Source organism: Amblyomma maculatum, chromosome 9, assembly GCF_055883805.1.
Source record: "Amblyomma maculatum isolate TAMU_Amacu chromosome 9, ASM5588380v1, whole genome shotgun sequence".
In the NCBI taxonomy this organism is placed as follows: Eukaryota; Metazoa; Arthropoda; class Arachnida; order Ixodida; family Ixodidae; genus Amblyomma; species Amblyomma maculatum.
The window spans coordinates 84,442,071-84,469,286 of NC_139352.1; the positions used below are offsets into that span (position 1 = coordinate 84,442,071).

Consider the following 27,216-nt stretch of genomic DNA (forward strand, 5'->3'; position numbering starts at 1 on the left):
CAAGGCGCGTGCTCGTTCGAGAGAAAGCGTGCGGCGCACGTCGCGAAGGCAGCGAGCCGAGCCGCCGCACGAGCCTAGCCGCCGCCGCCCCAGTGTGTGTTTTTCTGCCACAGATGGCGCTGCCTATCAGGAGCTGCGTTTTAAATACACACAATAACAATAACGTTTAAATACACAGAGAGAGAGCAGGCGCAATCACTGTTCCTGAAGCTCTTGGGTTTAGAGATAACGGTAGCCGGGTGAACAAACCGGCGGTGGAAACTAGCAAAAAACGACTGGAAGATTGGTGGCTTAAAAGCAGAGAAGTGACATAATGTTAGTATTGTAGGAACAAAATTTAATAAATAGAATGATGAATTAGTTAACCATTCTAAATCAATAATTAAGATATAGGGAGAAAAATGAGCATGATAGCTACTGCTACCATCCTGTTTCAAAGGGGACGCTCCTATATTCCATCAATCCATCCATGCAGCGCCGCCCAGCGATGCTTTGGGAACACCGCAGGAGAACGTCGCTGCACGTGGCTCGTTTTTTTTTAAAATTTATTCCTTTCTGTACACGTGCGCTTTGTTCTATGTCATGGGCCGATGTTGTGTGCCAAGCTGTATAGGAAACTACGACAGCGGGCCAAAGGTCAGGCTGTTTGGGTTCCCAAGTGATAACGACTGAAGAAAAAAATTGCAGCGGGCAGTGCGACCGGATGATGTTGACGGTGTAAAACTGGAAGATCCACTGGTAAGTGTTGTCTCGCTTTTAAATTCGTGTAGTAATGATTTATATGTACAATGTACATTAAAAATGTATGAGTGCAAACTACGATAATCCATTGTTATACGAATACGTTTTCAAGTGACGATTTATTTATACGTGTAAACCAAGTGGGCTCGCGTGCGTTTGGAATCGCGTGTGTATATTCATTCGCTGAATGGCTCATAGGTCAGTAAAATCCGCTTTTCACAGATCTCGTGCTTAGAATTGTAAGCGCATGTCGCAGTTTTGCAGGTGTCAAGGTGTGTTCAATAATATGACGGCGCTGGTTGTTTCGCAGGTATGTGAACGGTATTTCAAGCCCGAGCACCTACGTATAACGTTTAAATACACAGATTGCGACGGACGGACCATCGAGGTTCAAGTGAAGCTCACCCGGCTTACGCCTGATGCCATTCCAACAATCTTTCCCGACTGCCCAGAATATATTTTGGATTCTCGCCAGACTAGAGATGACCCTGGAGACCGAACAGCTTCAAGAGGCCTTAAAGCATTAGCTTTGGTACACGAAAACGATGAACGAGAAAACAAAATTAGCAGCCTCCAAGACATCAGTGAACGTCTGCATAAGCTTGGAGAGAAAAGGTTTTGGACAGCGGTACCTTGCGACAGCTGCATGATCTTTGCTCACGTCAAAGTAACAGCAGGTGCTCCCGAGACTTTTGTGTCAGTGACTGTCGTCGGACGTCTGTGTCTGCGTTTTGGAGAGGTGCTCGTCTTACATTTGACAAATGTTTTGAGATCCCGGATTATATCCACAATTTGCGTGTGCTTGTTCAGCTCTTGGATAATGTTGAAGATCACTGTGCTAAAGGAAAACCACAGCACGTGGATAAAGGAAAGGCTGCACTGAAATTGTTGATCTCACTTCTTGATAACATTTCAAGTGGAGGCCTTCTGGAGGACGAGAAGTTGAGCGCTGTGATGTTCCTCAAAGAGCAGTGTCATCTCCTCATGAAGAGGAATAATGGTGTTTGGCACTCGGCGGAACTTTTGGTGTTGTATAGCATTTTGTACACTATTTCGCCACATGACTACAAGTTTTTGAGGAGCAGTGGAAAGCTAGTGTTGCCTCATACTGCAGCAATCAAGTGTGTCTGAGGTGCACACGATGTCAGTCCATTAAAGGAGCAAAATGAAGAGGGCTTCCTAAGGTATATGAAAAGGAGGGCAAGTCTGCTGAAAGCTCATAAAAGAAATGCTACATTTTTGGTTGATGAAATACAGCAATTCTTTTAATACAAGGGTGGCAGCGTAACAGGTGCTACTGCCAACCGTTCTGAACCAGCTAAAACAGCGCATGTATTAATGGCGCAGTCACTCCTGTCACAGTTCTAGGATGTTGCACACATCCTTCCTGTGTCAAAAATTACTGCAGAGGAGCTTCATGAAACTGTAGAAAAGCAGTCTTGAGATTTGAAGCAGCGACCATTCATATTGTTGCAGTCATTACAGACAATATGTCTATTAACCGCAAAGTAATGACCATGTTCAGGGAGGCCCAGAAGCGAGAAATTGTTTACCCCCATCCAGCTAATCCGCAGCAGCCCCTCTTTCACATTGTTGACTCAGTGCATCTGCTCAAATGTATCATAAACAATTGGCTACACCAAAATAATGCAGACAAATGTCGATATTACTCACCTTTTCCCCCCGGAACCACAGAAAAGAAAATGGAGGGTGCTTCATTCACATCACTCAGAAAGCTTCATGAGGCTGAACAAACTAATATTGCGAAAGGGGCTTTTGGGCTGACGTATAAAGCATTAGATCCCACAAATAGTGAGAGGCAGAATGTGAAACTTGCTCTGCAAATTTTTAACTCTTTTGTTTCATCTGCTTTGAGGCTAAGAGGCGAAACCCTGCATCTGACGTTTGTAGAGGGTACTGCAGATTTCATTGACTTAACCGTGCGATGGTGGAGCATCGTCAATGTCAAGACTCCCCATAAGGGACATAGAGTGAGACATGTGTAGCAATAGCCAGTATATGAAATCAATGGTGAGCAGATGCAGTTCCTCGACACATTTGTTATCTGGCTCGACGACTGGAAAAGTGTGTGTGTGCATACAGGAGCTTTGGCAAAAGAGACACACTGAACTTTCCGGCTTTCCCCATACGCCTTGATTTAAGAGTCAAGGTATTGTTTGGAGGAGCTCGGCTTTACGTATGTTCTTGGAAAATTTCAAGCCAATCCCCTCGCTCGGTTTGGAAAGTACCGGAAGCTGTGTGGGTCCATTACAATGTGTCGATCCGACAGGTATTTGAAGCTGAGGCAAAGATCCGCCTCCAGAACACTCTGATCTTGCCAGATATGCCAGCATCTACTGACACTTGCAGTCAGCCGTGTGCTGAAACGCTGATTCACAAATTTAACATAAAGCTAAGAAGTTGTGACCGAAAGAAGCCCCGGAAAGACATGCCAGCATTGGTGCACATCGCTGGCTACTGTGCCTATGCTGCTTTGAAGCACCAGCCTTGCAATGACTGCTGTGATGTATTCACAATTACTGAAATTGTGCTGGAATATATTACAGGAAAAGAGCATGAGCATATGTTTCATGCAGAAAGTAATCAAATTGCTGCACTTCTAAGTGCGATGAAGTATTTGCTCTGTGACAGTGAAGACTTTGACACTTGTGCAACTGGTCACAGTCAAGAGTCAATGGTAAAGAACATCCTTAATCCAGCAGTAAACACTCTGCTGAAAAATTGCACGGCCTTTAGAAACGACAAAATAAACAAAAAAAAATAATGGGAAGAGAAAGTTGACCACCCTCAAGTGAAAATGATGTGCGCTGTTTTCACGAATGTGTATGCTACATTACATATAATATATGAACTGTGTGTTGTCTTGACTTCTCTGGAAAGTTTTAACATCAAATGCCTTCCGCCCTCCTTTTCTTCTCCTCCTCGTTTTAAATTATTCAGCACTGTAAGTTCAACAGATTTTTATTAAGCTAGTGAGATTGATGTATGTCATACTTTATTGATGTGTGTATTGTATGTTTGAATGTCATTCTGTGATAGTGAAAACCAATTCCAAATAAAATTTGTTACCTGAATTGTACGGCTTTGTGTTACAGACTGAAAAAAAATATGTTTTCCGGCGCATGGTCTTTCTGGTTGCAAAATCTGTAGTGCATTCTGTTTTATGGGGGCCATTGTCAGCTCTGCTCCAAATTCCGAAATTGACGTGGAAAGAACTCGCCTTAGTCCTTTCAATTACGCCAGTGCAGAATTTATATTGGATGCAAATAAATTCTGGAGGTATACCCACGATCATGCAGCAACATTTGTTTTTTCTTTCGACGGCTCCTCAAGCGGAGGCTTATGGGCCGGACGGGCTGAGTGTGGTGACGTGACGGGAGGAGTGCCGAGGCCTTCTCCTAGTCTAGGTGGTTCCCGCCAGACGCGGCATAAATACATTTGCGTGCCCTATGAAGCTTTGAATGCACGAATCAGTTTGATCCTTCTAGAGTGATGTTTAGGATGGCATCGTTGCGAAATACTATAGACAAGAAGTGCTGAACTGCCACACCTCTGTCGCGCTTCCAAAACTTGATTCTCTCAACTTAATGTGGTTGACTGCAGTAAAGGATGTCACATTTCGACGGCTCAAGAAGCGAAAAACGAGAGCGCTGCATTAAGGCTGGAATAAGTGCTTTCTGAATAGAGAAGTGCGCGAAATATCCCAGTGCTCCCCAGGGCCAGAAAGCTGCTCTTCGGAAGCCGCAGAAATTCGCGCATCGCTAACCCCTCACATGCGATTTCCAGGCGTTGTCTTGTATATAAGGCACTTATGCACTCGTGGCTTCCCGGCCGTGCCAGATTCTTTAGGTTGGAAATTGAGAAACTTGTGCGTGCGGCTTGTTTTCTTGAGCACTAAAATATAAAAGACAACGAAAGAGTATACGACGAAAAGTTAGCGAGATTCTTCCGGCTCATTTTTTTGTTTCGTAAACATTCTAACTGTGTTGGCTCAGAACGTCCCTTAGCATAGTACTCCATCAGGCATTTTTCTCGAAGTCTGTATGTGCCTTCAGTAACCTTCTCATTCATGTAGCGGTGATTAGAAAATGTAGTTTCTAAAGCTGTACCATTAATGCAAGAACACTAATCCTGGCAAACCTTTATGGGGTCAGCGTACTAGCGAATAACGCAATATTCAAAGGCTTCACTGTGCGTAGTTACACGGACAGGTGTAAGATGATCTCTCCAAGCGTAGTTACAACTAAGAAAGAGCCCGTTTCAGATTTTATTTGCAGGTTCACCTTCTCTGCAGCTTCAAATATAGTGCTTGGTGACTCTGACTCCCTATGGCTTGTCTGACGGCTTATTGTCGGTGTTGGCGGCGACGTTTAGCGCGGCTACCTGAATAGGCCGAATGCCCCTCTCACCCTCGCGGCCGCTTTGTTCTTTCGGCACGGGTCACATGCAGCTCTTCTCATGGCTCACTGGCCTCCGATCGGAGCTTAGACAGATTAAGAAGTGTCTGCTGCGACAAAATAAGTCCTACTTCAGGCGGAATGCGACGACAAGTTGACGCAGTGCTTTCACAAATGTATTCGAGATTTTTGCAGTAGTAAGTGGAGTCGAATGAAATGGTCCAGCAACTCCGCTGGTGATCGCCGAATCATCAACGAAGCCGTCCCCTAAACGTGAGCGAATGGATGAATGGCATGCTCTTAAATTCAAGCAGCAGGGTTTTGCTGAATTTTTCGCGATAACCACCGTCAAAGCTGAGGCAGTTTTTGCAGCGCGAGATCTTATAGCAATAAAACGCCCCCTTCCTCCCAAAAAGCTTATTGTCGTCGTTCTCCTCAAAAATTGAGCAACATGGCTTTTTTTCACAAGCAACCTATTAGACCAGCTGGAATAATTGTTCTTTGCAAAAGTATTATTTGTTGTGTGTCTCGTTAATTGCAAATATGCTAAGCGTCTTAAGGTCCATTGGAGGCACATACACGCACCATAACAATGTATGTCGGTACGCAAAATTAGCGCGTGGGCAGCGCCGTGTTCCGCTTCGTTCCCTGATAATCCCTGATGTGCCGGCGGCCATACGTCGCCTATCGCATTCGGTGAGCCAGTCTGCCCTCCTCACTGCGCATATAACTTTTACAAAAGAACCTCGAGTTGGTGAGGAAAGTTCGCCATCGGGGTCAGAAAGCACGAAGGCAATTGCGACTTCCCTGGTCCGATGAACACTCTCCAATCATAAACAGAGCCCACTGGCCTGTGCATTGCGGTGCGCCACCACCGCCTTGCAGTGACCTAAACAGGTCGGACCAGCCACATCGACATAGTACCCTTGGTTTAGAGCCGTGTTTATAGTGCAACGCCCGCTCTCGAGCTAAGTATCGGAAGCCGTGGAGGTGCAGATTCATATTGCGAGGAATAGAGTACACCCATAGCATGTGTCGCCAACCCTTGGAGATACGGACAGTGTCGTCCTCCCGAAAAGAAGGTGGTGCGAGTTTTGGGCACTTGAGTCCTGACCATGTTGGCGTCAAGCTTGTGTACTGGCTAACGGCATGGGGCTCCCGCAACTCCTGGAAGGGGCAAGCACCCCCGACCGCGATGTCGGTTAGCGGAAATTGTGACAAAAAAAATAAAAAACAGCAAGGATAATTCAACGAAACTTTCTTTCACATTGCATGGCTTATTATTATTGTGTGTTTTATCTTCTGCGCGCGAAGCGGTGGTAATGTAATCTGTACGCGATATCTGTCATGTATTCATGTTGTAGGTTTTATGTTACATGGTTTTTTGTGCCCTTTCCAAATGGGGTCTGAGGCTCTGTCAAGCTGCCAAAAAGATGCTTTCACTTGAGGCGCCGCCATCATGTACACGGTGAAAATAAACTTGTTATTATTCTTAGATATGTCAGAGAGGCCTAGCTCCTCAACTTCTGTCAGCAATTTTAAGAATCTGAACCTTCCATTAAGTTCAGTGTAGGTAGCCTCAGAAGGAAGACACCCTAGACTTTCACGTACAACATTGTAGGTCTCTACGATAAACATTTTCTACCTTGATGCGCACTATCGCTTTTTCCGTCCGGGTGCTTACTCAAAACGATGCGTTTGCCCTCATCCTGATAACATTGATTGGTACTTAGCGTGCAGGCTCTCTCTTCGAAGGTTTAAAAGAGAGTTTGCAAAAAATTACGAAAGCCTTCTAGAGAGCTGTTCAGATCTACAGCAGTTGAAATGTATAGGCCTGGTTTCCGAAGTCCTACACTCGTTTTGTCAAAGCGCTCCTAGATTTCACTCCAGAAAATCGCCATGAATGAAGTCCCGTTTTGTCATTTTCTTGAAGAGAGAGTGCGCTACGTTCCTAGTGTCACCGTTTTCTCTCTCGTGTTTTTGATATAGTTTGAAGGCAACAAAAGACTGCATTAAAATTTTTGAGAATGGCCTTACATAATTCAGCATGTCTTGACCACCTGGTCTCAAAGAGACTTTTCAAAACGAGCTGTTGGCCCGTCTCGTCCATGCTGTCGAAATGATACCTCAATCTCTTAGGTGAGGCAGCAAAGATTACATACAGTCTCTGAATTACAGTGAAACATTTCACGGCCCAAGGCAGCTGTGAACGCTACACGCGCCAACTAATTTCAGTGAATGACCCCAATTCGTTAAATTTTGCTGGTATATTACTCGCATTATCATAAGCTTGGCTACTATAACCATCAATTGAGATGTCAATGGTCGTCAAGAGGAACATCATGGTATCGAAAAGATGCAAGCCGGTATGCGATTCAATTGAAACAAATCCAAAAAAGCGTTCGTTCACTTTCCTATTTAAATAGTATCGTAAAACAACTGACAACTGATCAACGTGAGTAAGGTCTGGAGCCAAATAAACTATTCAAGAGAAGTATTTTGCGCATTTTACTTCCTCAAAGAGACGTTCTTTGACACCCTTTGCCATATTCTCGATAAATTCATCACAAATAGTTTTTGACAGAAGCGATGTGTGACATTTTCCTTTGTTCCCGTAGCGTTTTATGGGCTCCTCTATAAAATGGTGCTGTGTGTTGTCAGTGCATGTTAAAGAACCCCAGGTGGTCGAAATTTCCGGAGTCCTCCACTACGGCGTCTCTCATAGCCTAAGTTGCTTTGGGACGTTAAACCTCACAAACCAACCAACCTCTATAAAATTATCAAACTTGTCATAGCCCTAAAGCACTCCCATATATTTACCATGTCTCTGTGAACCAAAATTCTCCTGATGACTCCTAAACGTTAGAACGCACTCACCTACAAGCTTAACAACAATGACTACGCCCTCCAAAGCCTCTGTCCAGTAAGCGGTATCAGTGACAAGATGCTTAACCGGCTCCTTGTCAATTGTGCTTCTCGAGTTAGAGCGGGTGAGTCATGATGCCACGAGGTTCCGGTGCTCAACGCTATTTTTATGTGCGCAAACCTTTTCTTCTGCTCTTTTCCAATCAGAAAAGCCGTGTGTGTTGAAAGCACTGGGTTTGCTAGAAATCGAAAATAGGTTGCACATGAAACAGTAAACAGAACCGTTGGACTCCGAATACACTAATCAGCGTCGCTCGTATGCCTCCCCATTTACAGCCTTTCGCAAGAAACGATGAGGTGACATATAGCGTTTCTGGGTTTTCTATTGCCTTTCGGAAGACGGCAAATTTTCTGCCCGATTTGAAAACTACAATGCCCGTTTCTCAAGGCATACACTCCGAAAGCTGTCAGTAATAACGTCCGGCCAATTAGCAGGGTCACTTCACAGAATCTCGCAACGTACCTCTTTCAGCGGGGTGACTCAACTTCTCTGTTGCCTCAACGAGAAGCATTCTCATTCGTCCCCTCGAGGCACACGTTTTGTTTTGGAACATGAATATTTGAAGCCAAACTAACAGGAAACAATTGAGTCATTGTTTAGAGTTTTGTTTCCTGTCCCTCTTCAGTAGAAGGATGCTCATCGGGCAGGTTTGGCACCTGTTAATCAGCAGTAGTAGAAATCGGGCGTGGTTGACCGAACACCTCGAGGTCTGTAGTAAGGGCCCGGCCGAGTAGCATAGATGGTGCTCACTCAGGAACAGGACAGGGCTCAGTTAGCATCAGTTGCTGAAAAATATTCAAGATCCAGTTCGCACCGTTTTCACAGTATCCAGACAACCAAGGTGAGTCAAACTTGCTCCTTGCCACGAAACCGTGGTGAGAGAGTTGGCAAGTCCTCCACAGAAGCACAGTTGGTACTATTGGGAGTTTGACACAGACTGTTGGTAGAGCGAACACTCTACTCCACGGAAGCTGCATTCAGTAGGCACTTTGTCATCTTTCGCAGCTTCTTGTCGCGCTCTTCTATTTCTAGCTTCACCCTTCGTTTACACGCACTATTTGGATGCTTCCGACTGAGGATGTTCGCGTGAATGGATGCTAATTGTTCGCCGGGCACTTCGTCAGTCCGACGCCACTACAGGTGTCCAACGGCGGCCGTCCCGATGACTGGCGAATGCTGCCAGGATGTTTTATGACTGGCCGAAAGTGGAGCGTCCCCTGGGAGCTCCTCAGCGGGCGGGTTTACGAAAGCTTAACGGGTGGCTCGGGGCTAACAGACAGACGCTAGTAACAGACAGACGCGTGCTTCTGTCTGTCACTGGAGCCCCATCAGGCGTTCACATACGCATAGCTTTCCTTGTAAAAATTTCATTCTCCCCCATACAAACTCACTCCTGCTGTTCCTGTCTCGTTTTCCTACTGGCTAGGAGCAATCGTCCGTTCTGGGAGGTTCTCGATTTTTCTTTCATCCCGTCGACGCCGAGCGCGAGAACAAAAGGGAGAGGGCAACCTTTCAATTGGGCGAAGTTACGCGCCCTCAGCCGTCTCTGAGGTATCTTTTTCTACTTCTTTCTGGAAAGTTCGGAGGCCAGTCTGACCTACCTTTGACGTCGAGCGCGCTCGAACGTGCGCCGCTACTATGCAGGAATGGGCCCTGGAGACAGGCAGGTATGTCTAGCTCTCCAATTTCTGCCTTCACTGTTTCACAACCCTAGCCCGAACAGTGATTCCATGCACCCCGGCACGCGGACAAAAAAAAGCACGTGTGACATCTTCTTTCCTTTCCTGCCTAAACTCTGCCATCAGACGCATCATCATCTGCTATCAGACTTATCCTCCCGCACCTAAATTACCATCCCGCTAAAGTAATGTCAAATGAGATGCCCTGTTGAGTACTGCAGCACATCCTTTCTATAAGAAGGACCGCGGCGGAACTATTTGAAAGGTGGAAGGGGGCTTGGTGGTGGCGAGGGGCAAGAAAGATTTAGATCCTCATAGCACATAAGATGTTTGACGTGTTTCACCCTTGCCCCTTCTCTCCAAACAAGACTGGACAGACGGACTGACTGAAAACCACGAAAACTCTTCGAAGCAAACTAACCTCGCTTCGTAAGAAAGAGGGCCCCGACGGAGTCGTGGAGGATTTCTGTTTTTGCAGCTCGACAACCTCTCCCCAAATGATCAGGCTGAACGCATGCAGTTACATTAGGTGAAGGGTCCCGTGTGCTTGTTCTGATTTTCTCGAATCATACATATCACTCGAAGTTGCGTTGTTCATGGTTAGAATAAATGGGCCCCCTTCTCCTACTGTCCGAGGTGAGGCCCTGGGCTGAAGCCCCCTTAGCCGCCCCTCCCCTTACTCAAGCGCAGACGTCGCGCCCCAGTAGAAGCTGTGTGTACCTCAACGAGCAAGATTCTTGAAGGCGAAAACCTTTCTAGGCTCATGCAACGAAATACCGCGCGCGAGATATGTCGTCATCACTGAGATTCCATGAGACTAGTTGTTTAGCGTTTCTTCCATCCGTAATTCCTCGCTTGAACGCGTGCCAAGGAACGCGGAGAGACAGGAGTGACGGTACACCCTCCATCCGTAATTCCTCATTTGAACACGTGCCAAGGAACGCGGAGTGACAGGAGTGACGGTACACCCTCCATCGGTAATTCCTCACTTGAACGCGTGCTAAGGAACGCGAAGTGACAGGAGTGACGGTACACCCTCCAAACTCAAACTTGCCACAGGAAGTGTGACAGACACTGGGCCGTACCCCTCCCGTAAACCAATTATAAATATACTAGCCCAGCAACGAACGCCGTTAACAGGCAAACAATGAGAAGCAAATGATGAACAGGCTTTCGCAGTTCTCCTCCTAACAGGCATCTAGACATCATGTAATTGTGTTTTCCAAGAGAATTTATTGTGTACATACATACATACGAAAAGGCACATTACTCACAGACCAAAGCACTATACAAAACAATATCGGGTACTGATACATAAACTGAAAAACATGACTGCCCAGAGAGAGAAAAAAACAATAGAAAAGGGAGGGGGGGGGGGGTTCTAATAAAGTACGACAGGATTCTGAAGTCTGCTCCCCCGTAAAACATAGAAGTGCGTGTGCCAACGCCGCAGAAACCGCGCCTCGCCGTCCGTTTCTAACTGTCCGGACAGATACTCCAAGATGACTGGGCGCAGTCTCTGCGAGGCAGGGTACAATGCGCGGGCGGGAGTGCGGCGGGCCTCAGCGGGGCACCTGCGATGCCACAACATAAACAGAAGCACAGTGAACACAAGATGTTCGAAAGGGTTGCGCCGGCGCCTGATGCCATGGTTTATCCAGAGGTTAAACATCCTATATGAGAGCCGCCACATTGTTCTCGCAGCTACACATTCTACAAAAAAAAGAAAACATGCGAGAGGCTCTCCGGAGAACCGCAGTTGGCACACTGGTCATTGGTCATCTGACAAGGCGCTGTCTCGTGGGGAGGACTCCCCAGCGCCTAAGCCAGTCAAAACATCCCACTTCATTTGGCCGTGCCCCCACAGTACGACTCTAACGCGCGGCGGCATATCTCATCTACACTAGGATTGCCCTGCTTTTTCTACTGAACGCTCCGAGATCGAAGCCTACTGCCTGAGCTGCTGTTCCCTTCTAGAAACTGATGCTAACACAGATGATATTTGCCAAGTATGGCTCCCTTAGCGGCCTGGTCAGAGCAATATGATTTAAGTGGCAATCTGTGCAAACATTGAAGATTCTGCCTACTCTCCTTTATCCCCATCTATGGCCATGAGCCTTCCTATTCAACAAAGAGCGCTCAATCAAGCCGCCATTTGGCAGCCGACAAGCTGCCCACGCTGGCCATTCGGGGACAGCGGTCTCTCGTTGCTCATCAGCTGCAGGTACGTATGGCTGGTAGGTCGCCAATATCTGACAGGTCAGCATCGACAGTCGACTTCGTCTCGTTGGTGAAAAATGGATCTCAAGAACGCTTTTGGAACACCTCGTACCAAGATGGCGGTGCGCGCATGCGGTAAGAGAAAACTTGCATAGATGCACGAAGTGACTTTCACAATTGTCAGCATTATGTCAACAAGCGTTAAGTATACACTGACGGGTTCAACTCTTCCCATTTTATTGCCCTAAGTTCTTCTGGCTGTTATCAGCATTTTTGGCAACAACAAGCAAATTATATTTGATGCCCATCCTTTATAGCAATCCTCAAAAAGAAAAATACAAGGGGCACTTTGGCTCACTGAAGTGCATTAAGGCCGAAGCCTTCCCCGCCGTGCTGCTTAGGCATTGACTGCGAGACCGTTTGTGATTGAAGCGCTAAATGAAAGGAGCCGCACCGACTCCTGGATCGAACTCCCAGCGGGTGGGTCAGCTTCGCAGATGCATTGGTTGGTTAAATAACGTTTATTTCCATCAGAAATGGCCATCATCCTCCCTGCCTCCGGCACGCGTGCTGGGGAAGAGGGGAGTCGTGCGCCGGCAGATAGGAGGCTGGCAGGTAGCCCTTGACATGTTGCGGCCTCTTCCGCCAGATGGACGGTGCGGCGCTGGATCGCAGCGTCCGCGCTTCGTGGCAGGGTATCCCGGGCTTCTCTACTTGTAATATTTTGTGCTATCCCAGGAGATTGTGGGCACTCCCAAAGTATGTGGCCGAGGGTCCCTCTTTGAGCTTCAGCCCACAAGTCGCTCAGCGAAAAAGCCCAGGCCCTCACTCTCGCTCGAGATCTCAGCTGCCGAGTCGAGAGTATGATCTGCCACCCTGCTTCCGCTGACAGTAATATCTCACGCGCTTCTCTACTCACCACGTACAAAGACATACTCCAGCACTACAGACTCCAAAGGTGCACATATCCTCCCGCACACCGCGATCTAACCAGACGCGAGGCCGACAAATGGCGCAAACTACAAACTGGCAGTTTCCCACTCCCCCCCCCCCCTTATATAGCAGGACAGTTCCGGAACAGATAGCCCCTATGTGTAAATACTGCTCAACTCCGGCCACTCTCATACACATGGCCTGAAATTGCACACACTACAATACAGAAAACTCAAACACACCAGAGACGTGGGAGTCTCTCCTGCGTACGTCCGAGCCGGCAGACCAACGCTGGCTTATCCAGCGCGCGGTAGAGTTCGCGACATCACAAGGGATCCCAACAGACCTCCTCTAAGCCAGCGCAACCGGTCTTTTGACTGGGCCCCTGTTTTTCGGCGCAATAAAAGAGTTCCCCACCACTATCTCACCCCACAGTGCACTGAAAAATGTCCCTAAGGTCTCGTAGCGCATGAAACGCCCAGACCGGGTTCATGAACGTATTAGTTTGTAGCCGCCTCCACGCGGAAGCTTTTCTATTATTTAGGCTAAAATCTGGCGGGGGTACCAGTCTACGGTCCAATTTATAATTGTCGATGATTTTCCCGTAATTTTGCAGACGCTCGTCGTATGCCCAGTGTTCGGGGGGCTCGATGGCTACCCGGAAGTGGAGAGCTCGGGCTAGCTCGTGAGCCGCCTCGTTGCCAGAGACGGCAGCGTGAGCGCGTGTAACGGCCTGCTACAGTGCCGGAGAATCCCGGGTTCGATCCCGACCGCGGCGGCTGCGTTTCGATGGAGGCGAAACGAAGTGGCGTCCGTGTGCGATGCGATGCCAGCGCACGTTAAAGATCCCCAGGTGGTCGAAATTACTCCGAAGCCTTCCACTACGGCTCCCTTTCTTCCCTTTCCACTTTCACTCCCACCTTCATCCCTTCCCTTACGGCTCGGTTCAGGTGTCCACAGTGCAAGTGTGACAGATACTGCGCCTTTCCCTTATTATTATTATTAACTATTCAGCATTTTTTGGGTGAGGATTTTGGCTGCCACCGGCGATATGCTCCCCTGTCCAAAATTTTTGAATGGCAGTTTTTCTGTCGCTAATTATCAACTTGGATTCCGTTCATAGGCAAGCTAGCCCTATCGCAACTTCCTCTGCAGTCTCTATGTCGCGGCCTCTGATGGCTGCCGCGGATACCGGCGCCCCTCTGCCAATGACTACCGAGGCTACCGCAGCACTTGTTCTGCCACTTGCCGCATCAACATACACTACTACTTTCGCCCCATGTTCTTGAACCGTCGCTCTAGAGCTTCGAGTCGTTTGGCCCTTCTTTCGACATTAAGTTCTGAATCCATGTTTCTAGGGAGGGGGGGGGGGGGGGGCTACCAAGGCGTTCTTGCTTTCCCTACTGTGACTTTTTTTAACTCCTCTGTTTGGGTTGAGGCCTACTTTTGCAGCGATCGTCCTGCCGGTCTCGGTAGGGCTTAGTCTCTCACATTGGGAGACTCGCAGTTCTTCCGCCAATTCTGCCCACGCGATATGCACCCCGAGTTCGAGCAGTCGTTCGCTAGAGGTATGCATGGGCAGTCCCAGCGCCTTCTTCGGATCAGGTAGTCTAATTTCTCTTTTTCTCTGGCTTTGATGTTGTTGTTGTTGAAAACTTTTATTGTCCAACAGAGAAGGCCCACGCCACATGGGCCGCTCTGTCTCACCCCCTTTAAGGGGGAGGGGACTTAGCGGCCCAGCCGCACGGGATGGTCGCATTAGATGCTGGCCGGTTTGGTTTCGCCGGCGGCCTCTGCTGCCAGTTGGACGGCGGTGAGTTGGAGCTCAGGGTCGGAGCTTCGCAATAAGGTTTCCAAGGCTTCCCTACTGCTAACGTTTTGCGCCCTGCCTGGGGAGTAAGCGCACTCCTAAATTATATGGTCGAGGGTTCCTCTCGCCCCACACTTTCTACATTTATCGTCCTCGCAGTCCGATCGGATATGTTTATTTAGTACTGGGTTTGGGTATACTCCAGTCTGCAGGCGTCTGCACGCCATTGCCTGACCTCTATTTAACGCCGTGTTTGGGGGGGGGGCATTGCCTGTAGTGTTCTGTAATGTCTTGATACGAGATTAATCGCCCTTTTCTATTATGTTCTGCCTGAGCCGAGCCATCCTGTACAGCTCGAAGGTAGAGATCTCGAGCTGCACTGTGGGCCGCCTCGTTACCGCTGACATTTTCGTGCGCCGGGGTCCAGATGACCGAAACTGGAAAATCTCCGGCCTATATCGCTCACGTCATGTGTAGGAAAGTTAATGGAACACATAATTCAGACCTAGAATTTCAAATTATATGGAGGAAAAAGAGAAATGGCCAGACGAGATTTATGGCTTCAGGCCCCATCTGAGCACACAGGACGTCTTGCTGCGGCTGCAGCAAGACATAAATAATTCCAGAACCAAAGATGCGAAAGTCATTATGGGACTGGACCTAAAAAGGGCCTTCGACAACGTCAAGCACGAAGCCATCTTGGAAGGGCTCCAGCAGGCAGGAATAGGGCTAAAAACTTATCGCTATGTCAGAAATTTCTTAACGGACCGCACGGCGGTTATAACTTTCCACGAAATACAATCTGGGGGGATCAGGCTAGGTAACAGGGGGACACCTCAGGGATCGGTACTGTCACCCACCCTTTTCAACATGGCCATGAGAGGGCTCCCGAAGAAATTGCGGAAAATTGGGAATTACAACTTAAATTACAGCCTGTACGCGGACGACATCAATCTCTGGATCAACAGAGGGAGCGACGCAGAGATCAATGAAACGCTGCAGGCGGCAGCAGATGTCATCTCTAAGTACGCGGTGGACAGAGGACTTAAATGTTCGCCTGAAAAATCAGAAATTTTCGTGTATAGTGACAAGGCACTCAGGAACAAACCTCCCTCTGACCCACAGGTGTACGCGGAAGGAAGGGAGATACCAAAAGTACAGACAATCCTATCAATCCTATCGTCCTATCAATCACTCCTTGTGTTAAAATTTTGGTGGTGAGGGGGTTTACCCTCCCCCTACTGAAATTTTGTATTGCAGTTTTACTGTCGCTAATAATATATCTAGCTTTGGTGCCAACGCAAGCGATCGCTATCGCAGCTTCCTCCGCTATCTCAGTTTCTTTCCCTAGTATGGTAGCCACCGTGATGAGGGTGCCTCCCCCATCTACCGCCGCTATGGTCATGTATCGACTGTGTCTGTTTCCTGCCGCATCTACGTAGGCAACCTCATTTGGGGGTTTGCTCCGATATATTGTTTCTATCGCTTCCGCCCTTTTCTGTCGCCTTTCCCTATTAAACTCAGGGTGCATGTTTTTGGGTAGGGGAGGGATTCTTAGGTGCGCCCTGATTTTCCTGTCAATGTCAACCCTTTCCTTTTGCCCCCTGTCTGTGGCTATTCCAAGGTTACTTAGCGTAGCTCTTCCCACTCGCGTCGTGCTGAGTCTTTCAAGTTGCGAGGTTTTAACCGCTTCCGTGATTTCTGAAATCGTATTGTGCAGTCCTAGGGCCAGTAGCTGCTCCGTCGATGTACATGTTGGGAGGCCTAGGGCCTTTTTAACGCATTTTCTGATGAGCGCGTCTATCTTTCTCCTCTCATCTGCCTTTAGGTTCAGATATGGCGTGGCGTAGCCCACTCTGCTAATGATGAAGGCTTGTACCAATCTCAGGAGGTTGTTTCCTTGAGGCTGCCTCCGTTACGTGAGACCCTCCTGATGAGGTTTAATGTCTGGGTCGCGTGGTTTTCTAACTTTTTAATGGTGATCGTGTTCCTTCCGTGTGTTTGTAAGTGGAGTCCCAATATTCGTATTGTCTCTACTTTTGGTATCTCCCTTCCTTCCACGTACACCTGTGGGTCAGAGGGAGGTTTGTTCCTGAGTGCCTTGTCATTATACACGAAGATTTCTGATTTTTCAGGCGAACATTTAGGTCCTCTGTCCGCCGCGTACTTAGAGATGACATCTGCTGCCGCCTGCAGCGTTTCATTGATCTCTGCGTCGCTCCCTCTGTTGATCCAGAGATTGATGTCGTCCGCGTACAGGCTGTAATTTAAGTTGTAATTCCCAATTTTCCGCAATTCCTTCGGGAGCCCTCTCATGGCCATGTTGAAAAGGGTGGGTGAGAGTACGGATCCCTGAGGTGTCCCCCTGTTACCTAGCCTGATCCCCCCAGATTGTATTTCCTGGAAAGTTATAACCGCCGTGCGGTCCGTTAAGAAATTTCTGACATAGCGATAAGTTTTTAGCCCTATTCCTGCCTGCTGGAGCCCTTCCAAGATGGCTTCGTGCTTGACGTTGTCGAAGGCCCTTTTTAGGTCCAGTCCCATAATGACTTTCGCATCTTTGGTTCTGGAATTAATTATGTCTTGCTGCAGCCATGGCATGACGTCCTGTGTGCTCAGATGGGGCCTGAAGCCATAAATCTCGTCTGGCCATTTCTCTTTTTCCTCCATATAATTTGAAATTCTGGTCTGAATTATGTGTTCCATTAACTTTCCTTCATATGACGTGAGCGATATAGGCCGGAGATTTTCCAGTTTCGGTTGCTTCCCGGGTTTTGGGATCACGATCACGGTAGCCTCTTTCCACAGCGGTGGGATCTCCCCTTTTTCCCAGCATTTCTGCATGTAGCTGGTAAGGGCCTCTATCGAGTTATCATCTAAATTCCTGGGCATCTTATTCGTGACTCCATCTGGCCCTGGAGCTGACTTGGTTTTGAGTTTCGCTATCTCCGCCCTTACTTCAGCTCTCGTGATGGGAGCATCTAACTTCTCATTTGGAATTCCCTGGTAGTCGGGTAGCTCTCTAATTTTGGTGTCCCCTATGTATGTCTCGACGAGTTTCTTCATGAATATGTCATCGTCCTGCTCTTCGCATGCATGTCTAACCTTAGCCATTCTGACTCGTGCTTGTGTTTTGGACGTTTCAGGGTCCATTAAATGTCTTAGGATATTCCACGTCTGCGGGAGGTTCATATTCCTTTCCATGCCGCCACATTTGTTAGTCCAATTTTGTTCACATAGTTTAAAGGCGTAATCTTCTATTTCTTTGTTATGACGCGCCAGTCTTCTGAGCTTTTTGTTGTTTCTGCCTTGCCTTTTAAGTCGACGTTCCATGCTCTGTTTGGCCTCCCACATGTGTAGGAGTCGGGCATCCGCCATTTCCGGAGCTTTTTCCCCTTCTAGCGTCTTAGTTGTTTTCCTGGTGTCTTTCTTTACCGCTTCGCACCAGTCCTCTATATTTGCTATCTCTGTTAGGTCTCTGTTCCCCCTAATCTCTCTAAATCGGTCCCAGTCTGTGATTTTCGTCCCGAAGCACTTTTTTCCTTTGACTTTACTCCTGATTTCAACCGTGGTTTCCACTATTGAGTGGTCGCTCCTCAGGTTTAGTTCCGTATTTAGCCATTGCGTTGTTTCTACGTTTTTAATCAAGGTCAGGTCCGGTGAGGTATCGGCGGTAACGCTGTTCCCCGCCCGCGTGGGGTGTAATGGGTCAGTCAGCAATGTTATCCCCAGGTTATGCGTGTCCTCCCGCAACTGTCTCCCCTTTGCGTCTTCCTTAGTGTACCCCCACTCCGGATGATGGGCGTTAAAGTCCCCCACTATAATTAGCGGCTAGTTCTCTGCTATCTTAAGTGCCTTGTTCATTATCGCCCTGAAGCGGACCTTCCGTTGTCTCGGTGGGCTGTAGATATTGAGTAGGAAAGTGTTTGATTCCTCCTTTTTTTCTGTTAGAATTTCTACAAAGACGTTTTCTATGACGTTGTCTTCTAATTCGTGTTGGATTGTTGCTATGTTTCTCTGCACCAGTGTTGTAACTCTCGATTTGTCCCCTTTCCCACTGTGGAAGGCGCGATACCCTTGCAATTTGGCCGGGCCGCCGGTCTCCTGCAACGCTATAGCCAGGGGGGCTGTTTCGCGGAGCAACAGCATGCTCTGCAATACCGGTCGCTTGCGTCGATACCCGCGACAGTTCCACTGCCAAATTTGGATGTTATTGGGCGGTCTGTCCATTATTAAACTTTGTATTGTTCTCCTCAAGTATAGTCACTCTCGCATTTAGGTTGGCGGTTTCCCCCTTCAATTGCTGGAGCGCCTCCGTCATGAGGTGAAAGTGATTTTGCATCTGTATCTGCATATGTTGAATCTGCTTGGCTAAGTCCTCACGTTTACCGTCTCTCTCCTTAGCGAAATTCTTAAGACTTCTGTCCAGTTTCGCATTTAATTTCTCTAGCTTTTCATCCGCTGTTAGGTCTGAGCTGTTATCCTCCCTAACTTTGTGTTTAGATTGGGGTGGAGAGGTTTCCTCGACCAGCATATTATTCTCCGCTCCCTTGTTGTCAACTTGAGCTGTAAGATGTTGGCCTTCGATTTTGTTGGGCGCCCCTATTTCAGATCCGCCTGCTTTTGTTTGAGGTTTAGTCGCCACTGTATTGCGCTCTGTTTTTAAATTTTGTATTTCCTCCTTTAAACTAAGGATCGTTGCATTCATGCTCCTAATAATGCTTGTTAATTTTTCTATTTCCTCGTCTTTTTTGTCCTTCTTAATATTGTGGCCATGGTAACCTTGCCTGCGAAGCTCACGCCTTTGCTCTCACCATTCTCGGTTGTTGGTTCGTCTCGGTCTCGACTGGGGGTCCTGGCTCTCGAGCTTGACAGTCAACTGGATTGGCTCCTCCGCCTGGAAGAGCTTCGTCCCCTGGAGGCTGTCCGCTGCTCCTCTCCTAGTCTAGGGAAGGAGCTCGTCCTGGGCTTGTACCCTTCCTTCTCCTCTTCTTGTCTGGCTCTTGGGCTGCTCTGGTGTTCTTGGGTTTTTGCGATTTGGTTAGTTGCTTCCCCCGATTCCGCTTCTTTCTTCATCTTCTTTTCCCAGATTCTCTTTTTGATTTCGTACGGTGTACGATGGATCAGCTTGCATTTGCTGTCCCCCAGCATGTGCTCTTTCCCACAGAGCTGGCACTTCAGCTTGCAGGTGTGGTCCTCTGGGGGATTTTCTTGTCCGCAACCACGGCACTTGATGTTTGTCGGGTTTGGACATACGTCGATTCTATGGCCTAGTCTTCCGCATGCCTTGCATACTTCATATTTCTTCTTATACAAGTAGCATCTGTGCGGGGCTCCCCCAAGGATGACGGTCCTCGGTACTTTCTCCTCCTTGAAGAGCATTAATATAGTCGTGGAATCTTTCCCGTGTCTTCTTACCCCGATAGCCTCCGGGTTTGCCTTGTGCCTTAGCATTTGCATGATGTCCTCTTGGATGAAAATCCTATCCACCCCGTGCACCACTCCCTTGCCGCACCCGTCCGGAGTGCCCACGTAGGCGAAGACTGCCACCCCTTCTTCTTCCCCTAGCTTAATTCGGTTTATGCTCGCGTATTTCATTTTCCTTTCCCCACTTGTTGTAGCGATGAGAATAGAATTTGTTTCGTGTTGGGTTTCACTATGTCTTCCTCTTCCGTTTCTTCAATATTTACGCCCGCCGACACCCTGATCATTCTTGTTAAATATGCGGCTCCACGTTTAAGGAGTCTATCTAGTCCTCCTTCGGGTCGGAGAATAATCTTGTCCGCTCCCTCCGGGTTTCTTGCCTCTTGTCGTTCTACAGAAAATGCTGCCAGTTTTCTTCCGTCCTGCCTTAGCCTGAACTGCTCGGCCTCGATTTCCCTCCTGCTCTTTTCAAGCGGGACAACCTTCTTCCCTCTGCACTTGAACCACTGTCCCGGCAGCATGAACTCTCGCGGGTCCACTTCTTCACCTTCAACCACCTCCATGGCTGCACTCACTTCAAATTTTCCGCGCGCTTCGTGCCGTGCTGAATTTCTTCGCCGCCGGTGGCGCTGCTGCACCCTCGGCTCCCCCGTCGGGGCCTCGACCACTTATCGTCTGGGTTAGGCTTAGCTCGCTTCGCCCCAAAAATCCTTGATGATTCGAGAAATCGGACTCAGTTGGTGGAGAACTTGTTATCCACGTATTCCCGGCGGGTTCCGACATCCGATTCTTCACTCGTTTTCAGTCGATGGGCAGGATTTCTCCCGATAATCAAAGCACTGAGCTGTGCGGAGACGCGTCCGATCATGCCGGCACCGCTGCGCCCTCCTCCTGGCTTTGATGTCCTGGCAGGGCATGACGTAACTGATTCTGCTTATTACGTACGCCTGGATTAGTTTTAGCAAATATCTTACCTTGAGGCCTCTTCCCTTAGTGGCGACCTTCCTCAAGAGCCCGAGGGTTTGCATCGAGTAACTTTCTAATTTCTTCAGGACCTCTCCGTTATGGCCATGAAATTGGATGACCATCCCCAGAATCCTGATCTGATCTACCTTTGGTACCGGTTTGCCCTCAACCTAAATTTGAAGCTCCCCCCTATTCTTTCACCGGAGGTGTTTGGATTAAATACGAGCAACTCGGATTTTTTCAGGGAGCACGAAAGTCCCGTTTCAGCCGCGTAACTGACAATGATGTCGATCGCTGTCTGCTTGCATCGCTCCCCTGATTAATCCGGAGATTGCTATCATCCGCATACATTCTAAAAGTTAGCCCCTTGATGTGGTTAAGTTTGCGCGAGAGGCCTCTCATCGCCACGTTGAATAGGAAAGTCGATAGGACTGAGCCCTGCGGCGTGCCTTTGCTTCCTAACTCTCTCATGGGAGATTCAAAATTTTGAAATATCATGCAGGCTTTTCTGCCCGGTAAAAAGTTATAGCGCCTGCCGACGCTATAAAGTGGAGGCGCTAAGATTAGCGTTACCAGCCATGTTAGAGAAAAATAAAGACGTACAGCGCGTGCTCGGAGCGCAAGCTCGGCACGGGTTGTTCAGAAGGAGAAGCCTGCCACGCTGGTCATCTTGCTCTGGTGCTCCGCTGCGACCCTGCAAATTTGCAACAGTGGTGACCCGGACATGATTTCCTGGTCTCCCGAAGCTCAGGCCGCTTTCACGGCTGCAAAACAAGCCCTCGCCGATTCAGTCGTCTTCATCCACCCTAGGACTTTCGCGCCCACTCGCATCATGGTGGACGCTTCTAGCGCGGCCATTGGCGCGGTTCTCCAGCAGCAGATCGACTCCGAGTGGCACCCACTGGGTTTCTTCTCTCAGAAGCTCCAGCCTGCCGAGACTCACTACAGCGTATTTGGCCGTGAGCTGCTTGCCATCTACTCCACCATCCCGCACTATCGCCACTTCTTGGAGGGCCAGCCATTTTACGTTCTTACGGACCATAAGCCTCTGGTGTATGTGTTCCGTACGAACTCTTCGAGGCACGTCGCCCATGAACTTCGTCAGCTGGCCTACATATCAGAGTTCACAACTGATATTCGACCTAACAAAGGCACCGACAACAAGGCAGCTGACGCACTTTCACGCATTACCACCATCTGCGTGTCTTCACCTGCTGTGGACTGGGAATCTCTGGCCCGGGCGCAGCTTGAAGACCCTGAGCTGCAAGCTTTGCGTGCTCACCCCCGAGCCCTCCGTCTGCAGCTCGTGCCTCATCCGTTTGTACCCGGGTCGCTCTGGTGACATATCATCGGCCCTACCGCGAGCGTTCATCTCGGAGGCCTTTCGTCGTGCCATTTTCCATTCCCTCCACTACATCTGCCATCCTAGCATTCGAGACCCGCAGCGCCTCGTTACCCAGCGGTACGTCTGGCCGAACATTAACACCGACGTTCGCCAGTGGGTCCGCTCGTGTCTTGATTGCCAGTCCGCCAAAGTGACACGCCATACCAAAGACTCCCTGTCAGTCTTTCCTGCCACCTGGATCGCGCTTTGACCATATTCATCTTAACCTTGTTGGATCGCGTCCGCCCTCAAGGGCTACAAGTATATCCTGACGATGGTTGACCACTTCACCCACACCCACTGGCCCGAAGCCGTGCCAATTCCGGACATTACTGCGCAAACAGTTGCCAGACCTTTCGTTTCAGCGTGGGTTTCCCGCTTCGGCTGCCCCGGCATTGTTACCACGAATCGGGGCCGCCAGTTCGAATGTGCCCTCTTCACTTCACTCACACGGCTACTCGGCACTAAACAATGCCGTACCACATCATACCATCCCTGTGCCAACGCCATGCTCGAGCGGCTCCATCGCCAGCTCAAGGCGGCCCTTACTGCGCGCCTGAATCGCGAGCACTGGGTCTACCACCTACGGTGCTCCTAGGCCTACAGCCCCCTCATACGACGGCCCGTACCAACAGGACGACAAAATCAGCGACAATTGAGCTGGATGGTCGTGAAGAGGTCGTCTCTCTAGATCACCTCAAAAGCGCGTACTCGAGACACATCCTTAGGAGCTCCCCTCAGATGTTTCCGGCTTATCTGCAGACCTGCTTGCCGCCGTGGCACCCCCATCTCTGCCCCGTCGGCGCGTACATTTCGCCGTTACGTCTAGGCGGGGGGCCCTATAACGCCCGCCGACGCTATAAAGTGGAGGCGCTGAGATCAGTGTTACCAGCCGTGTTAGAGGAAAATAAAGATGTACAGCGCGAGCTGAGAGCGCAAGCTCGGCACGGGCTGTTCAGAAGGAGAAGGCTGCCATGCTGGTCCTCTTGCACTGGTGCTCCGCTGCGACCCTGCAAATTTGCAACAAAGTCTTTTATGTAATTGTTCGCTCGCTTCCCTACTTCGAGCCCTTCGAGGATAGCCTCGTGCCTGACATTGTCGAAGGCCTTGCTGAGATCTAGGCCCAGGATCACTTTGGCGTCTTTCGATCGCGAATCTATGATATACTTTAGTCGGAGCATTACGGCCTGCGTGCACAAGTGTGGTTGGAAATCGACCATTTCGTGCGGCCACAGGTCGTTTTGCTCCATGAAGCACGTTAATCTCGTCTAAACTACGCGCTCTAGCAACTTCCGTACGCATGAGGTTGGGGAAATTGATCTCAAATTTTTCAATTGCGGGGAGCTGCACGGTTTGGGTATTAGTATTATCTTTGCCGTTTTCCATTGATCTGGCAACTGGCTCGTTTCCCAAACATGAATGCCGTTAGAAGACTGATGGTGTCATGGTCCAGGTTCCTTAGCATTTTATTGGTAATCCCATCGGGGCCCGGGGCTGATTTAGTTTTCAGTCTTACAATTTCTGCCCTTACCTCCCCTTATGGAAATCCCATATCTGCTTCAGATATGGAACATATGCTGCCAGATACAAATATATAAGGCAGCAAATAAGTCCTTATCTGGGCCAGATAAGGTCATATATGTGCAAAATGTTGCCCTTATAAGGCTCAGATTTGGCCATATCATGCAACATATAATCCATATCAGAGCGGCTAACGGGACCTTATATGGCTTGGTCAGGGGCATATATGGTATCCTCGCGACCTTATGTGGCCTGATAAAGGGCATATATGGCATCGTCATGACCTTATATAGACAGACCAGGGCCATATGCCTGGCATCAACAGGACTTTATATAACCTCAATGGGACCTTAATTATGTAGGCGCCATAGCTATTGTATATTGGCAATATATGGCCTTCGTCTACCTTCTGCAAATATCCAATATTGGCATCAAGTGGTCGAGCTTCAATTTTTCTACACAATTAGCATGGCCTGCGTGTTAATTGTATCCAATTTAGAAAATAGCTATACGACTCATATTTCAAATATTCTGCAGATTTTGCTGCACCATAATTATTACACCATGTGATCCTTATTCCAGGAGGGCGCTGGGTTATAGATGCATGCTCCTCTTTCCGCCTACTAACTCGCATTTTGATTTAAAATGCGGCCGCAGTCCGGTGCACAAAAGCATGGTCGGTTAAGTTGAGCGATTCAAAATATCAAGAAAATGATGGCAGTTCAGTATACGGCCCCCTCCGCGCTGTCAGAGGGTGACTCACCCTCAGAGACAGCTGGCGGTTGCTTCGTCGAGGGCCGCAGTGGCTAGGCAGTGACTCCTCCTCTCCCGCGTTCCCCTCTTCCCTCTCAGACAGCGGCGGCCCCTGCTTCGCTGGCTCGCATTTCATCTCTCCTCCTCGCTGCCACGCTCTATACCGCGTAGGCCTCGCGCTCTCTGTTTTGTGTGTGCTTGCTTCTTTCCCCTCCCCCTTTCAGCTCCGTGCGCCTAAGCACTTGGTATCTCGTTCCTTTTCGGTGGTAGACATCGGAGTTCGGTGCGGCTGGCGGGCGTGATGCATGTTGTGTATGCTGGTCTGTGTGCATGTGTCAGCGCCTGTTCGCTATTAGCTGTGTGCATGTAACAAAAATGCGACAGCAAACCTACAAGAGCTTCAGTCTGACCGTCGGCACAGAGGAAATTACTGTGTCCCACTGCGGGTGGAAGCTGCCTCCGAACGCGCGAATGAGCGAACGCGCCTAACTTGTGGTTGCTTTTGAAATTAAGAGAGAAAACAAAGAAAAAAGCATGTCAGATGGCATTTTTCATGACAGCGACAGCTCTGCCCCTAAACCAAATCAAGCGCGAAGCTACTTAGGTAGTGCAAATAATAATAATAATAAACAACGAAGGACCCTATCCACCCACTGAAATTTGTTAAAATTGCTGGAGCGAAAGACAAATTAGCCACAAAATGTACAGAAAAATATCACATACTGTCAATTACCGTCCAATTTACTGATTTTGAAAATTTTTCCATCAAAATAATAAAACGAAAAATATCCTGTGGCTGGCAAGTGCTAGTTCCCGACAAGAAGTCTCACGCTCACGATTTTGGTGATCGGGCGTGAAGATGAGGCGGCACGATGAGGGTGCGATCCGACGCAATGGTGAAGATTTGGCCGGGCCACCCAGGGAAGAGGCCTCGAAATGCTCAATCGACCATCAGGTTCGCTGCCAAGGCTGGGGAGGCAGCTTCCACCCGCAGTGGGACACAGTAATTTCCTCTGTGCCGACAGTCAGACTGAAGCTCTTGTACGTTTGCTGTCGCATTTTTGTTACATGCACACAGCTAATAGCGAACAGACGCTGGCACACACATACCAGCATACACAACATGCAGCACGCCCGCCAGCCGCACCGAACTCCGATGTCTGCCACCGCGAAAGGAACAAGACAAGCGCACGGAGTTGAAAGGGGGAGGAGAAAGAAGCAAGCACACACAAAACGTTGGGCTCGCGGCCTACGTGGTATAGAGTGTGGCAGCGAGGAGGAGAGATGAAATGCGAGCCCGCGACGCAGGGGCCGCCGCTGTTTGAGAGGGAAGAGGGGAACGCGGGAGAGGAGGAGTCACTGTCTAGCCAGTGCGGCCCTCCACGTAGCAACCGCCAGCTGTCTCTGAGGGTGAGTCACCGTCTAGACAGCTCGGAGGGGGCCGTATACTGAACTGCCATCATTTTCTTGATATTTTGAATCGCTCAACTTAACCGACCATGTGTTTGTGCACCGGACTGTCGCCGCATTTTAAATGAAAATGCGAGTTAGTAGACGGAAAGAGGAGCATGTAGCCATAACCCAGCGCCCTCCTGGATTAAGGAACACATGGTGTAATAATTATAGTGCAGCGAAATCTGCAGAATATTTGAAATATTAGGAGTCGTAGCTATTTTCTAAATTGGATACAATTAACATTAAGCATGCAGGCTATGCTGAGTGTAGAAAAATTGAAGCTCGACCACATGATGCCAATATTGAATATTTGCAGATGGTAGACGAACGCCATATATTGCTAATATACAATCACTATGGCGCGTACATAATTAAGGCCCCGATGAGGTTATATAAAGTCCTGTTGATGCCAGGCATATGGCCCTGATCTGTCTGTATAAGGTCATGACGATGCCATATATGCCCTTTATCAGGCCACATAAGGTCGCGAGGATACCATATATGCCCCTGATCAAGCCATATAAGGTCCCGTCACCCGTTCAGATATGGATTATATGTTGCATGATATGGCCACATCTGAGCCATATAAGGGCAACATTTTGCGCATATATGACCTTATCTGGCCCAAATAAGGTCTTATTTGCTGCCTTATATATTTGTATCTGGCAGCATATGTTCCATATCTGGAGCAGATATGGGATTTCCGTAAGGCTATTTTTGTTCCACTTTTGCTTTTTCAGCCTGCGTTCCGTGCTTTGTTTAGCGTCCCACATGTGGAGCAGTCGGCTATCTGCCATACCAGAAGCATCTTCTTCTACCAGCGTCTTTGTCGCCTCCCCAATATGACGTTTGATTTCCCCCGTTCATTCCTTAATGTTCTTAATCCGTTTTAATTGCGCGGTATCCCTGATTTTTCTAAATTGATCCCATTTCATAACGGCTGGTTGGCGCGCACTGTGTGTCTTGGCGCCTTCTTCGAGGACCGA

At 48.7% G+C, this 27,216-nt stretch overlaps 1 pseudogene; it reads left to right on the plus strand.

Moving 5' to 3' along the window:
• Positions 1 to 582: 582 nt before the first annotated feature.
• Positions 583 to 3,664, plus strand: LOC146179654 (uncharacterized; annotated as a pseudogene).
• The last annotated feature ends 23,552 nt before the right edge of the window (positions 3,665 to 27,216 follow it).